This window comes from Papio anubis, chromosome 7, assembly GCF_008728515.1.
Source record: "Papio anubis isolate 15944 chromosome 7, Panubis1.0, whole genome shotgun sequence".
Taxonomy (NCBI): Eukaryota; Metazoa; Chordata; class Mammalia; order Primates; family Cercopithecidae; genus Papio; species Papio anubis.
In genome coordinates this window covers 55,192,146-55,209,117 of record NC_044982.1, presented here as the reverse complement: position 1 = coordinate 55,209,117, position 16,972 = coordinate 55,192,146, and the positions used below count along the sequence as shown (strand labels likewise).

The following is a 16,972-nucleotide window of genomic DNA, read 5'->3' as shown; positions in this document are numbered from 1 at the left end:
ATGAGCCACCGCACCCAGTCAGGGCAGTCAAATCTTAAAGTTCCAAATGATCTCCTTTGACTCCATGTCTCATATCCAGGTCATGTTGATGGAAGAGGTGAATTCCCATGGTCTTGGGCAGCTCTACCCCTGTGGCTTTGCCAGGTACAGCCTCCCTCCTGGCTGCTTTCATGGGCTGCCATTGCGTGTCTGTGGCTTTTCCAGGTGCATGATGCAAATTGTCAATGGATCTACCATTCTGGGGTCTGGAGGACAGTGGCCTTTTGTCACAGCTGCACTAGACAGTGCCCCAGTAGGGACTGTGTGTGGGGCCTCCGACTCTACATTTCCCTTCTGTACTGCCCTAGCAGAGGTTCTCCATGAGGGCCCTGCCCCTGCAGCAAACTTCTGCCTGGACATCCAAGCATTTCCATACATCCTCTGAAATCCAGGAGGAGGTTCCCAAACCCCAATTCTTGACTTCTGTGCACTCACAAGCTCAACATCACACGGATGCTGCCAAGTCCTGAGGCTTGCACACTCTGAAATCACGGCCCAAGCTCCATGTTGGCCCATTTCAGCCATGGCTGGAGTGGCTGGGATGTAGGGCACCAAGTCCTTAGGCTGCACACAGCATGGGGACCACTTTTTCCTTCTAGGCCTCTGGGCCTGTGATGGGAGGGGCTGCTGCAAAGACCTCTGACATGCTCTGGAGACATTTTCCCCATTGTCTTGGGGATTAACATTTGGCCCCTCATTACTTATGCACATTTCTGCAGTGGCCTTCAATTTCTCCTCAGAAAATAGGATTTTTTTTTCTATTGCATTGTCAAGCTGCAAATTTTATGAACTTTCATGCTCTGCTTCCCTTATAAAACTGAATTCCTTTAGCAGCACCCAAGTCACCTCTTGAATGCCTTGCTGCTTAAAATTCCTTTTGCCAGATACCCTAAATCATTTCTCTCAAGTTCAAAGTTCCACAAATCTCTAGGGCAGGGGCAAAATGCTGCCAGTCTCTTTGCTAAAACATAACAAGAGTCACCTTTGCTCCAGTTCCCCACAAGTTCCTCATTCCCATTTGAGTCCACTTCCGTCTGGACATTATTGTCCATACCATTATCAGCATTTTTGGCAAAGCCATTCAACAAGTCTCTAGGAAGTTCCAAACTTTCCCACATTTTTCTGTCTTCTTCTGAGCCCTCCAAACTGTTCCAACTTCTGCCTGTTACCCAGTTCCAAAGTCGCTTTCACATTTTTGGGTGTCTTTTAGCAGTGCCTCACTCTACTTGTACCAATTTACTGTACTAGTCCGTTTTCACACTGCTCATAAAGACATACCAAGACTGGGCAATTTACGGAAGAAAGAGAGGATTAGTGGAGTTACAGGCCTCTGCAGAGGCCTCACAATCATGGTGGAAGGCAAGGAGAAGCAAGTCACGTCTTACATGGATGGCAGATAAGAGAGCTCATGCAGGGGAACTCCTGTTTTTAAAACCATCAGATCTTGTGAGAATTATTCACTAACATGAGAGCAGCATGGGAAAGACCCACCATGATTAAATTACCTCCTACCGGGTCCCTCCCATGACACATGGGAATTCACGATGAGATTTCGGTGGGGACACTGCCGTATCAGAAGGGAAGGTGGGGGCCAGATTCTCAAAGGTATTGAATGTTATGCATCTGGACTTTAAGCTGTGGACTATTGGGAGTCACCATAGTTGTCTACAAAGGAAATTAGATGGTGATAATAGAAAATATTGATAAGGACAAAAGCTACCATTGATTAAGTATCTCCTATGTGCCACAAATATTTTTGTTTCCAAATATTATCTCAATCCTTACAATAATGCTTGAAACTTTTGTTTTACTTTATTTTACCATTTAGGAAACTGAGGCTCAGAGAAGTTAAGTAACTTATTTGAGGTGTCTTAGCCAATAAGAGAGGGAGGCTGGATTCAAAGATGATCTATTGCTAAAGCACATGTTCATTCTAGAAAACCAGAAGGCCTATGCCATGCTTTCTGATATGATCACATTTTAGGACAATAAATAATGTTCTCTTATTTTGATTGTTTTGAGAATTGGGGAACATATTTTGAAGGGTGAACATTGTCTCTTAAAATACTTTTGTCTACCATTGTGCACAGTAAGTGTTCAAATGCTTGCTGAATGATTCAGTGCTCTCTGCCAGCTTCCAGGAAGGGTGGGTGGAAAGTAGTAAGCCTTCTCAGATGGAATTACACTTTCATCTAGTTGCTCATAACTGCATGAGGAAGCAATATTTGAACAGATTTTGTGTGCTATCATATATTAATAAATAATGTGTATTGAGTATGCATTATAGATATTAACTCATGTTAGCCTCACAACCCAAGACTGAAGCACAGAAAGATTGCATAACTAGTCTAAGATCTCAGTCTATTAGTTGGTAGAGGCAAGATTCAAAGCCAAGACATTTGACTTTAGAATTCCCACTCCTAAGCACTTTACTATGCAGTTCCACTGCACTAGACTGCCTCTCAGTGAATATTTGTTATATCCTATATGATTTAGCAGGGCTGTCATCTCCTAGGACAATATTGGAGACACCAGCAGCCTATGGGCAACACAGAGAGAAGAGAGACTTTTGATACATGCTACTGTGCTCTGGGGCCTCCAGCCATTGGGTGAGTGGGGGCTCAAATTCAGTCTGTGCTCTGCTAGCAAAGTGCTGTGCTCTGGCCACTGTTCTTACCAAATCAGGTGCCCTGCAGGGCTGCCTCTGCCATGAGGAAAGAATGCCCTTTCCTAATATATATGAAGGTACCATACAGGCATAGCAGCCCTGCATGGGGATCTTATTTGACAGGGGCAGTAAGGGGAAAATGGAGGGGACAGTGAGAAAGTAATAACCTTATAGGAGAACCCCAAAAGTTGGAGAGTTCATAAAACATGATCCTTGGTTTCGGAGGTTGACCTAGAATGATCCAGCACACTGCTCAACCACTAAAGACTCAAGAGTCAAGCTTTAAATAATTAAAAATGACCAGTTTATAATATATGGTTTTCCCTGAAAACTGCTTGTCTAATAAGTGTTATCCAAATTGAAAAAAGTTGGAAAGGTTATATTAATATTCAGTTTGTCTGAAAACAGAAATAATCATAACTAGAATACAGGTAGGAGTTAATTTAGGAGATTCTCATAATCCTGCATTGCCTAAATTTGAAAACAAACAAACATAAAACTGTAGCAAACCACAATTATTTATTAAGACCACCATCATTATTTAACTGTTGCAAATTTTCTGCCTTGGTACATTCCTTGAACATCGGTCATTAGAGGTGTGCATCTGTTAGATAACAAACTTTAATGTAATAAGAGTCAAATATGTGAACAGTTTGTGGTCATGATGTTCACTTCAAGAAAAGGCTGAAATTCAAATAACAGAATAATGAAAATTGCATAATCAAATAAACAGATGGGAACATGTAACTTACCCAGAACTGTTTCTAGCTAGGACAAGGTTATTCAAGGGATTCTTCTACCCCAACCCCTGTCCTATCTCTCAGATGCCAGATTCCTGACTATGATTTTCATTTGAGGCAGGCACTATTGCAGAATCTATCTTTAAAGGGTTCTTTCACTATGTATTTTATGAATAAAGTGAAATGACTAATTGAAAATTATCAAACTCTCACTATGCAATGAGAACTTAAAGTTTATTAAAGTTTTAATTTGACTAACACAAACATACACATGCATGGTAGTTGATACTTTTTAAATCTCCCTTCTCCCCATGTGTTGTTTGCATCTGATTTACATTATAGTCTCTCAGAGGTTACTGTGTTCTAACTCAATGGACAACTCTTCAGAAAGTATCACTCATTTGTCCTGAGGAAAGCATGGTTATTTGGTTGAAAAAGACCAATTTTTAGAGAGGGCCCTCTGAAAAAAAGAAGTCACTTATAGGAGATAAATCCTTCCCTTGCACTTCTTAGTTTCATTTCTTATCAGAGCATGCCCAACTATAGCTATATCCTTACAGCTCTTCTTTTAAAAGCATTACTACTTACTCCTTGTAAATGACAAAAGTATCATAGACATGTGAGATATTAGGTTAGTAAGGAGATGATAAGGATGATGTTGATAGAGAGCATTTATTGAACTCTTGTGATGGTGTGGATCAAGCAATGGGCTAATTTATATGCATTATTTAACTTTTAAACAAATATGTATGGAGCACCGACTGTAAGACTGGCAACACTTCTAGGCACTAGAAGTGATGAATGAGACAAGGTCCACATGGAACTGACATACTAGTGAAGGAGGGCAACAATAATCAAAATTAGTAAACGATTACAGTTATCCCTCAGGATATGCAGGGGATTTGTTCCAGGACTCCCTCAATACCAAAATCCTCGCATACTCAGGTCCCACAGTCAACCCTGTAGAAGTTGGCCCTCCGTGTATGCAGATTTTGCACCTTGTAAATAATGTATTTGATTGAAAAAAATCCATATATATGTGGACCCATGCAGTTCAAACCTGTGTTGTTCAAGGGTCAAAATACTGGGTAGTAATAAGTGTTATGAATTTTAAAAAATGGATAAACTAATGAAAGGAGTAGTCAGAGAAGAACTCTGAAGAGGTAAAATTTAGGTAGAGACCTGAACGAAGTGGGCAAATGACCCATGAAAACATATAGGGAAAAACATTCCGGGCAGAGAGAAGAGCAGGTGGAAAGGCTGAACTGGGAGTGGCTTTAGAAAGTTTGAAGAACAAGGAGGCCACTGGATGGAGCAGAGTGAGGAAGGGAGACATTGAAAATAAACAAGATCAGCATAGCAGTTACTTGCTAGATCAGGTTCTGCTAGACCTTAAATTTCTAAGTCTGATGGGAAGTCACTGGAGAATTTTGAGCTGTGAAATAACATGATCTGACAGAAAGGATCATTCTTTGTGCGCTAACTTATTTACTTCTTTAAGCAAACTTACGAGGTGGATCCTTCATTTCCATATAACAGGTAAGGAAACTGAGGATTAGAAAGCGTAAGTAGGTGGTGAAATCAAGATTGGAAAGCTGTTCCATCTGACTCTAGAACCAGATGCTTGACTACCAGACTTAAGTTAGCATGGCCCTCAAAATGGAGCTGTTAGGTGTGGTAGCCAGTTTCCGTGATGGCCTCCAGTGATTTTTGTCTGCTTGCGTCATATGCTTGTGTGGTCATCTCCCACAATCAAAAGGTGTAATTGTTCAGACCAGTAGGACTGATGGCGAGTGGCTTCTAACACTAGGCCATAAAAGACATTGCTACTTCTTCATTGCTCTCTCAGATGGCTTGCTCTGGAGGAAGCCAATCATGAAGACCTCAAGCAACCCTGAGAGAGAGGCCTATAAGGAAAGGTGCTGAAGCCTCCCACCAACAGTTCTCACTGACTTGCCAGTAGTATGAGATCCACTTTGGAAGTGGATCCTCTAGCCTCAGTAAAGCCTTCACATAACTGCATCCTGACTGACATCTTGACAACCACCTCATGAAACACTTCGAGCCAGAACCACCAGGAATTAAGCCACCCCTGACTTACTGACACACAGAAAGTGTGAGAGATAATTGCTTTAAGTTACTAAATCTTAAGAGAATTTGAGGCAGCAATAGATAACTAATATATTAAGCTTTTGTAAAAACAGATGGCCCTTATACTATTGGGTCCAAACATTATATACAATGGGAATACTAAAAATCTAACGTATATTGACTTGTTGCCTTTAATTTTTTTAAATGATTAAGTGGTCATTTTTTATAATTATTGAATTTCCAAGGCATCTACTATAATGAGTATATGTAACTATAAATTAATATGCAATGTTGTTCTTTATTAACTGCTAATACTCATGGGCAGGGAAGCAATGCTATCCAGATTACCATCCCTGTCCTGGTCCAGTTCAAGCATTTCATGTCTTGGCTCTGCATCATTTATCATCCACTTCTATGCCTCAGGCCATCTGCATGGGAAGAGCTGCTACTTGTGCCAGAGATTTTAATGCTATGTGCACACACTTCTCATTCTCCTGAAACTGACCAGACTTCATAATTTAATTCTGATGTCTATAGCTTTAGTTTTCTTCATGCTTTTTTGGCAATTACAATAATACATATTAAACTAATCTTGAGCTCCAAATTCCTGTAACTTGCCACATAATTACAGCAGCGATTTGGTAACCTTTCGGATGGCCAAATGTTGTTTGTATACTTTAATTCAGGGTTTTAAATGATAAGATCCCTTTCAACATCTAGATTTTTCTCTAGTTATGTTTAAAAATTTTATGCATGAACAAGAACATTAAAAAATATTTAAAGCTTCTTTAAAGTTAAATTTTAAAGCCGATCTCATAAATTCAGAACGACCCTTACTTTTGCCTTTCTGCATTTAGATGGGAGAGGAGACTAGTCAATAATCCTAATCTTGGCCTATGGAGCTGTGAGATTGTCTGAAGAGCTATGTCCTTTTGTGATGACATATGGCATCATACTTCTCCAGTTGTATTTTGTTTCTAGTTTTAGTGACAGTCTTTTGCTGCCACTAACTATATAATAGAAATAATTTCTTTTCCAAGCTGATATACAAAAGGTTTTCCCCTTTCAGGATATCAGTGATACTGTTAACTACGATATCTGTGAGATAATATCTTTTCTCTTATTCACCTGTAATTGTAAACATACATGAAGACCTTTTCACACATATGTTGGAAAAAGGTCCCACTTTTCAGTTCATTCCATGTGATAAAGTACCTAGAGTAGGGTTCCAGAGTGTATGAACTTTTTTTTTTTTTTTGAGACAGGATCTCACTCTGTCATCCAGATTGGAATGCAGTGGCACAATCTCGGCTCACTGCAACCTCTGCCTCCCAGGCTCAAGTGATTCTCCTGCCTGGGCCTCCCAAGTAGCTGGGATTACAGGTGCACACCACTACCACCCAGCTAATTTTTGCATTTTTAGTAGAGACGGGGTTTCACTATGTTGGCAAGGCTGGTCTCGAACTCTTGACTTCAAATGATTCACCCACCTCAGCCTCCCAAAGTGCTGGGGATTGCAGGCATAAGCCACCGCACCTGGCCTGTATGAATATATTTCTAATTCTTAAAATATATTGCCAAATTATTTCCAAAAGTGCTGTTCTGATTTATCAGGCTAACAGTCATGTTTGATCACTAGTGTTCAAAGTATTGGTTACCTTCTAAATTTTAAAAACTTAAAAGGTAAAAGAAATTCATACTTTCCATTTATGTTTATGTTATAAATATATAGAAAAATTTCACTACATTGACTTTATATGTATATGTATCTATGACTTAATATATGTATATATGTGTCTGTGTGTGTATACATACAGAGACATTGATGTCTGTTGAGTTAAGCACATAGAACTTCTATGTTTTTATGTAATCTTGGTATCTCTAACACTTTGGGCTATAGATTTAATTAGCCCGCAGAATCTGGTAATACCAATGACCCATAGGTACTGAAGAAAAAATTATAAACATGATAGACACAGTTCATAATTGGAAGTCACAATCCCATGGGGGAGACACAAGTAAATAGGCAAATACAATACAGCATACTAAATGTGAAGTTAGAAGTTCAGGGTTCAGAAGGTGTACCCGGGAAGACATCATACCCAAACTAATTGGCTTAGGAAAGACTTTCTGAAGAAAGGGATATAGAGGTAAAATCTGAAGATTGAATAGTTATGTGGCAATGAAGCAGGGCAGTTGGGGAATGAAGGGAGCAGTATACCTTCCACAAAAACCTAGAAGAGAAAATATAGCTTGGTCAAGGTACTGTAAGAAACCTAGTACGACTTTATCAGACAGTATAAAAGAGGTCAAAAACTAAGACTTGGTCATTAGAAAAGGCCAGATACAGTATGACTTTGGAGACTATATTAAGAAAGTTGAACTTTATGCTAAGGATAATAGAAAGCATGTTACCCAGCCATTAAAGAGTTTTAAGTAGGGAATGACATGGTCAGCCTTGTGTTTCAGGAATATCACTTTGGTTTTAGACAGGAAAATATACTTGGTAAGCTGGGAGGATGCAAGTATAAAAGCATTGAGACTAGTTAAGAACTTTGCACATTATAATAATCCACATGAGACAAGATGATGGCTTGGGTTGGGCTTCCAGATGGCAGTGTGGACCCACCCCAGCAAAACAAGCATAATTGGTTATATGAGTTTGCTGGGACTGCCATAACAAAGTACCAAAAACTGGGTGGCTTAAACAACAGAAATGTATTTTCTCATAGTTCTGAAGGCTAGAAGTTTGAAATCAAGATTTTGACAGGGCTGGTTTCTTCTGTGGTGTTTCTTTTTGGCTTGTAGATGGTAATCTTCTCTTTGTGTCTTCACATGGTCTTCCCTCTGTACTGTACATGTCTGCTTTCTAATTTCCTCTTCTTAGAAGGATACCAGTCATTCTGGATTAGGGCTCATCCTAATGACCTCATTTTAACTTACTTAACTCTTTATAGACCCTATCTCAAAATACTGTTACATTATGAGTTACTAGGGGTTAGGACTTCAACACATGAATTTGGAGGGGGCACATAATTCATCCCATAATACTGTTGAAAACTATAAAAACAAAAACACTATCTAAAGTCTGTGGAAATTGTCCTAAGGGCATATAGCAAATGAAGAAGCTTTTTTTTTTTCCAAGAAAATCTACTAAAACTGAGTAAGAACAGTAAGAGTCTATGGCATCTGAGCCATATACTTGATTCCTACCCATTTTCCCCACCCCCTGAGCTCATCTTGGTCAAAACTGTACTCTGGGTTAGCGTGACCAAGAACATGGGGCTCCCGATCTCCTCAGCTCTCAATCAAGAGAGACAATATCTCACCAGGAGGAAAAGGCCACCAGCATTTTTCATCCCTTCCAACTCTGAGTTGCAGAGGCTAAAGTCCTGGTGAGTTTGGCCCCACACAGGGTACAGAAGTTCTAAGGCAGGCACAGCAGAGTGAGAACACTGGGGACTCCAATCACCCTTAACCCAGCTTGCTCATATGGCAGAGGTTCCACTACAGAAGCAAGTCCAGAAGATCAGGGCCACTTGTTCTACCCAGTGCCCAGAATAATCACTAATAATAATAATAACATGGGCAAAATGTTACTGCCCATGAGGAGAGGCAGTCCATATAAACAGAGAGCCCTGAAGCTCTCCCCAAAGGACTTACCTTTATTTGAAACAGAGTGTGGGTGATGGTCAAGCCTTGGGTTGCTCTAAAAAAAACAATAGTTTCCTGTAATAAAACGCAACAAGCTAAACCATAAGCTAGCTAGTTTACCAGAGAGAACCAGGGAAGGAGACAGCTAAGAAGAGCCCCCTTGAGGTTAGAGGAAACCTCCAAGACTGGCCTCAAAAACTACCAATGCCTGAATTTTACTGGATTAGACTGTGGAGCAATATATGCCCCAGGGGATATCTTCTTAAATAGAGAAATCATCCTACACTTAGTGTAGCACAACAGCTAGAGGTAATACCAAATGAGGCAGAAAGTTTAACAGAGAGATCAAGGAAAGAGACAGTAAAAGAGAGCCCTGCTAGAACCACTGATATCCCCTGGTGACTGTGCACATGTCCAAGGCTGCATTCTCTGAGAAATGGGAGCAGAGGCCTTCCACTATTGGAGAAATAGATTTCACTTAAACAGCCTAGCCAAGTCACTAAACAAACCACAATCAAATAACAACAAAAAACAAGTTCAAACCATACAGAGGGAATCAGTACTCAGAATCGCTACAATATATTACCTAAAATGTCCAGCTTTCAACAAAAAAAATTATGAGTCATGCAGTGAAACAGCAAAGTATGACCCATAGATTGGAGAAAAACGTAGGCAACAGAAACTATCTGTGATAGAGCCAAAATGTCAGACTTAACAAAGATATCAAAGCATTCATTATAAACATATTCAACAAACTTAAATAAATCATGATTAAAGAACTTAAAGGAAGGTATGATGACAACGTTGCATCAAATAGAGCATATCAATAAATACAAATTATTTTTAAGAAGCACCAAATGGAATGTCTAGAGTTAAAAAGTACAATAACTGTAATAAAAAAAAAAATCACTACAGGCACTCACCAGTAATTTGGAGGCAGAAGAAAGAATCTGTAAACTTGAGATAGATTCACAGAGATTATGCAATCAGAAGAATGGAAGAAAAAAGAATAAAGAAAAATGAGCAATAAATATGGGACATCATTTAGTTTACCAACGTATGCTTAATGAGATTACCAGAAAGAAAGGAGGAAGAAAGGAGCGAAAAATACATGTATTTGAAGAAATAATGACTGAAACCTTCATGTTTTCCAGAAAACATTAATATAAATGTACAAGAAGTTCAACAAATGCAAAGTATGACAAATGCAAAGAGCTCCCCACCCAGATACATCAGAGTAAAAATGCCAACAAAGACAAAAAAAATCTTGAATGCAGCCACAGAAAAACAACTTGTCATGTACAAGCAAACCTCGATAAAATTACTAGATACCTCTCATCAGAAATAATGAAGATCAGAAGGCAGTGGATGACATATTCAAAGCACTGAAAGAAAAAACTATACACCAAATATCTTAAATAGAACAAAATCATCTTTCAAAAATGAAGGTTACCCAGATAAACATAAACTGAGAAAAGTTGTTGCAAACAGATCTTCCTTATAAGAAATACTAAAGGAAGTTTCTCAAATTAAAAGCAAATGTGCCTAGATGGTAATTTAAAGCCACAAGAAAAACAAAGAGAATGGGCAAAGGTAATTATGTAATTATAAAAGGCAGTATAAATGTATATTTATTTTCCTTTTGTCTCTTAGCTGATATAAAAAGCAATTGTATAAAACAATTTTTTATAATTGTATTGTTAGGCCTATAACATATAGAAATGTAATATAATTAACAACAACAGCACAAAGGTGGTGGATGGGAGCAAAGTTGTATTGGAGGAAGGAAATCATACCAGATGATAATTTAAATCGAAAGGAACAAATGAAGATAACCAAAAATGATAATATGAATATTAATAAACACTAAATATATACTTGCTCTTCTTTCTTTCCTCAGCTTCTTTATTAAACACAAAAGTACATAAATTAATAATTATAACAATATATTATTGAATTTATAACATAGATACAATATATATAACAATAATAATGCTAAAAGTAGAAAGAGTAAACAGTTACATAGGAGTAATGTTTCTGTATCCCACTAGAATTAAGTTAGTATAAATCTGAAGTAGATTTTGATAAATTAATATATATAGTAAACTTTAAAGAAAATGCTAAAAAAACTTTCGAAATATATACTATAAGAAATTCTTATAGGATTAAATGTCATACTACAAAGTATGTATTGTAAACGACAGCAGTAAAGGAGGAATAGAGGAATGAAGTAGTCATAAAACATATAGAAAACATAAAGTAAAATGACAGAAATCCAACCATATTAACAATAACATGCTGGTTGTGGTAGCTAATGCCTGTAATCTCAGCACTTTGGGAGGCTGAGGCAGGCGGATCACTTGAGGTCAGGAGTTCAAGACCAGCCTGGCCAACATGGTGAAACCCCATCTCTACTAAAAATACAAAAATTAGTTGGGCATAGTGGCACATGCTTGTAGTCCCAGCTACTCGGGAGGCTGAAACGGGAGAACTGCTTGAACCCGTGAGGCAGAGGTTGCAGTGAGCTGAGATTGCACCACTGCACTCCAGCCTGGGCGACAGAGCAAGACTCTTTCTCAAAAAGCTAAACAAACAAACAAACAAACAATAACATTACCAGTAAGTGGAGTGTCCAGGCACTCCAGCCTGGATAACAGAATGAGACCCTGTCTCAAAAAAAAAGCAAATGGATTAAATATGTAATCAATCAAAGGGCAAACATTGTTAGACTAGATAGAAAGAAATAAAAACAAAAACCCTCAAGGTCTAGTTATATTCTGTCTACAGGAGACACACTTTTCAGATTAAAAAATACAAATGGTTGAAAGTAAAAGGATGGAAAAAGATATATCATACAAATAGCGGCAATACAAAAGCTGAAGTGGTTATGCTAATATGAGGCAAAATGACTATAAAGCAAATAGAAAATTCTAGGTATAAAGAAGGAAATTTTATGAGGAGAAGGGTCAATCCATCAGGAATATATAACAATTATAAAGATATATGTCAGAGCCCCAAAATACATGAAACACAAACTTTCAGAATGAAGAGCAAAATAGACAATTCAACAATATTTGGAGAACTTTAATATTCCACTTCCAATAATGGACAGAACAAGCAAGCAGAATATCAACAAGAAACTAGAAGACTTGAACAAAACTATACACCAATCAGACCTAATAGACATTTAACTTTAGAACACCCAGTGATGGAAGAATGCAAATTCTTCTCAAGTGATGGAATATTCTCTGGGATAGACCATATATCCAGCCATAAAACAAATCTCAATAAATTTTAAAAAGATTGAAATCATACAAGGTATGTTCTCGGACCACAATAGAATGAAATTAGAAATTAACAACAAAAATAAATTTGGGAATTCACAAACATGTGAAAATGAAAAACACACTCCTAAATAGCCAATTGACAAAAAGGGGTATCAAAAGAGAAAATTAGTACATGCTTTGAGATGAATGAAATGACAATACAACATAACAAAAGTTATGGGATATAGCTAAAGCAGGGTTGGGAAATTTAGAGCTTAAACACATATATTAAAAAAAAAGAAAGATCTCAAATCAATAATCATAACTTTCATCTTAAAACAATGAGGGTAAAAGGGGGCATAAACCCAAAGCATAAAGAAGAAAGGAAATAATCAAGGAGAGAATAGAAAAATGGTAGAGAAAACCAACAAAACTAAAAGTTGGTGCTTTGGAAAGGTCAACAAAATTGAGAAACCTTTAGCTATACTGACTTTGTTTTGTGTTGCTATAACAGAATACCCGAGGCTGGGTAATTTATAAATAAAATAGGTCATGAGTATTAGCTCATGGTACAAACGGCGGGGAAGTCGGCGGGGAAGTTCAAGGGCATGGCTGTGGCTTCTGATGAGGTCTACTGTGCTGGGTCATAATATGGCGCAGAAGGTCAAAAGGGAAGCAGACAAGTACAAAGAGAGAAAACCTAAGGGGTATTCTGGCTTTATAACAACCCACTCTCAAGGGAACTAATCCATTCCCAAGAGAATTAATCCAGTCTCATCAGAATGAGAACTCTCTCACTATGAGAACACCACCAGGGACAGCATTGAGGCTATCACCTTTACTTGGGAGGCTGAACTGGAAGAGCACTCGAGACCAGGAGTTTGAGGTTGTAGTGAGTCATGATTGCACTACCACTCTCCAGCCTGGGTGACAGAGAGAGACCCTATATATTTTTTTAAAGAAGAATAGCACTAAGCCATTCATGAGATCCACCCCCTTTATTCAAATTCCTCCCAATAGGCCCCACCTCCCAACACCATCACATGGCGGATCAAATTTCAACATGAGTTTTGGTGGAGACAAGCTCAAACCATATCCAAACCATAACACTGACCAATAAATAAAAGAAAGAAGACTCAAATTACTAAAACCAGCAATGAAAGAGAGGACATTAATATCAACCTTACAGATATAAAAAGGATTATAATACTATGAACATTAGGCCAACAAATTAAGACAACTTACATGACATGGACGTATTCCTAGAAAGATGCAAACTAAACTACCACAACCAACTCAAGAAGAAACAGAAAATCACAGTAGACTTATAAGAGGTTGAATTAGTAATTTAAAAGCTACCTAAAAAGAAAAGCCCAGGCCTAGGTGACTTCACTGCTAGATTCTATCAGACATTTAAAGAAGAGTTAATACAAATTCTTCACAAACACTTCCAAAAAATAGAAAAGGAGGGAACATTTCCCAACTTATTTTACGAGGCCAGTTATATCCTGATAGCAAAACCAAAGACATTACAAGAAAACTACAGACCAATATCTCTTAGGAATATAGATGTAAAAATATGCAACAAAATACTAGCAAACTGAATGTGGCAATATATAAAAAGAATTATACACCATGGCTAAGTGGGATTTATACCAAGAATGCAGGGTTGATTTCATGTCCCAAAATCAATCAATGTAATACACCATATCTTTGGGATGCCGAGGCAGGCGGATCATGAGGTCAAGAGATAGAGACCATCCTGGCCAACATGGTGAAATCCTGTCTCGACTAAAAATATAAAATTAACTGGGCGTGGTGGCACGCGCCTATAATCCCAGCTACTTGGGAGGCTGAGGCAAGAGAATTGCTTGAACCCAGGAGGCGGAGGTTGCAGTGAGCTGAGATCGTGCCACTGCACTCCAGCCTAATGACAGAGCAAGACTCCGTCTCAAAAAAAAAAAAAAAAAAAATACGCCATATCAATAGAATAAAGGACAAAAACATATGGTCATTTCAATAAACGCAGAAAAAGGATTTGTCAAAATTCAACACTTCTTCAAGATAAAAACAGACAACCTTCTAGGAATAGAAGGAAACTTCCTCACCTGTATAAAAGGCATCCATTTAGAATTCACATTAACATCATACTTAGTGGTAAGAGATGATGCTTTTCTCCTAAGAACAAGACAAGTATGTTTGGCCACTCTTGCCATTTCTATTCAACATTGTAATGAAGTCTAGGGTCTTAGCTTGGGCGGCCATAATAAAATATCATAGACTGGTGGCTTAAACAATACAAATTTATTTTCTCACAAATTTAGGAAGTTCTCATTGTACTCAGGGAAAGAAAACCCTGGCCTAGGGTGTTGGCTGTTGATATGGAAATTGGTGGTCAGATTCAGGATATGTTTTGAAGGTAAAGTTTACTAGATTTGCTCATAGGGTCCAAGAGGAGAAGGTGAAGAGAGAGAACAATAAAGAATTAACAAGTACATGTTTGGCTAGAGCAACCTGGTGAACCTCGGGGCTCTTTAGTGGATGGAAGACCAGCAGAGGGAGAATCAAGACTTATCTTTTTTGGCCATTTGATGTTTCAGCTTGTGAACCCCCCAAATCTGAGACAGGTCTCAGTCAATTTAGGAAGTTTATTTTGCCAAAGTTAAGAATGCGTGCCCATGACATAGCCTGAGTAGGTGCTGAGGACATGTGCCTAAGGTGGTTGGAGCACAGCTTGATTTTATATTATATATTTTAGGGAGACATGAGACATCAATCAACATATGTAAGATGAACATTGTATTGGCCTGGAAAGGTGGGACAACTCAAAGCAAAGGTGGGACAAACTCGAAGCCGGGAAGGGGCTTCCAGGTCATAGGTAGATAAGAGACAAATGGTGTCATTCTTCTGAGTTTCTGATTAGCCTTTCCAAAGGAGGCAATCAGATATGCATTTATCTCAGTGAGCAGAGGGATGAGAAGCAGGTTTGCCCTAAGCAGCTCCCAGCTTGACTTTTCCCTTTAGCTTAATGATTTCGGGGCCCCAAGATTTCTTTTGCTTTCACCAGCCATTACATATCCAAGAGATGTTCAGCAAGGAGTTGAATACATATGCCTGTAGTTCCCAGAAAGATCAGAGCCTGATGATACGAAGAGAAAGGTGGCGAGGGTGAGGGTTGGGGGGCAGTAAAGCATCCTGGGGACGCCAATGTCCACAAGTTAAGTAAAGAAGGACCAGCCAAGAAGTTTGAGAAGAATCAGCTAGTGTAGGAAAGAGAAAAAAAAAGGGAGCTGCCCAGAAAGCAAGATAGTAAAGTGTTTCAAGGTGTGTGGTAGAATGGGGCTAGGAGTCACGCTAGACGCATCGAGAAGAAATGACTGGGTTTTATCTTGCTGGTTGCTAGTGTCCTTGAGAGGGCTATTCAGTGGAAGAGTGAGGAAGGGGACTAATTGGGGTGAGTTAAGTTGAAAAGGTGAGGTAAGATAGTGGAGTGGCAACTATTTCCCTTTTTTGTTTTTTTTTTGAGATTTAGTCTGTCTCTATAGACCAGGCTGGAGTGCAGTCGAATGATTTCGGTTCACTGCAACCTCTGCCTCCCGGGTTCAAGCGACTCTCCTGCCTCAGCCTCCCGAATAGCTGGGACTACAGGCACCTGCCACCACGCCCGGCTAATTTTTGTATTTTTAGCAGAGACGGGGTTTCACTATATTGGTCAGGCTGGTCACAAACTCCTGACCTCAAGTGATCCGCCCGCCTTGGCCTACCTTATTTTTGCTAGGATTACAGGCGTGAGCCACCGCGCCTGCAACCATTTTCATTTGACTGATGGGGCAGTGCACATTTTGGTTTGCATTTGTATTTACGAGTGTTTGAGAGAAAAAAACTCAAATATATGTTACAAGCCTATGTGTCTGGTTCCATTTTGAAGTACTGACCTAGGATCTCGGTACCTACTGAATTTTTTTTGAGTGATAACACACACCTGAAGGTGCATAAAGTGCACCGTCTTAAAATGTACAGCTTGATCCTTTTTTAAAAAAAATCATATACGTACGCCTGTGTAACTACTGTTCATATCTACATGTTGAACACATTGAACACATCCAACATAACCATAAGGTTCCTCTGCACCTTCCCTGTCTATAATCTCTCAGAAGTAAACCAATATTCCGACTCCTATAAAGATTCATTAGCTTTACTACATGTTTCAAAGAAAACAAATGAGAACTCTGAAGGACATTTAATTGGAAAACTGCTTTAGCACATTATAGACTTACCAGTTTGCTTGTAAACGCTAACCATTTGGCGCCAAAATCCTGGGAGCTAATTTTAAGCGGTTCTTCCTCAAAGCACCGCCCCACTTTTTACACCACGCCTCCTTTTGCTCTGTTCCTTCCCCCACATTATTGGGGCACCCTAGGCGGTAGAAGAGGCGGCTTTTCTGTCATGCGCATTGTGGAGAGGCGTTCTTCCCACTTTCCCGACTTCACCACTCACTGGGATCAGACCCGTGT

General features: G+C 38.9%; 1 protein-coding gene across 1 annotated transcript in view; it reads right to left on the bottom strand.

Moving 5' to 3' along the window:
- Nucleotides 1–16,885, bottom strand: part of TRIM9 (tripartite motif containing 9) — a 266,203-nt gene extending 249,318 nt beyond the window's left edge. Inside the window, exon 1 of the mRNA XM_009211534.4 lies at nucleotides 16,736–16,885. The gene's annotated coding sequence lies outside the window, so the exon portion shown is untranslated. The remainder of the gene's footprint in view (nucleotides 1–16,735) is intronic.
- Nucleotides 16,886–16,972: the final 87 nt, after the last annotated feature.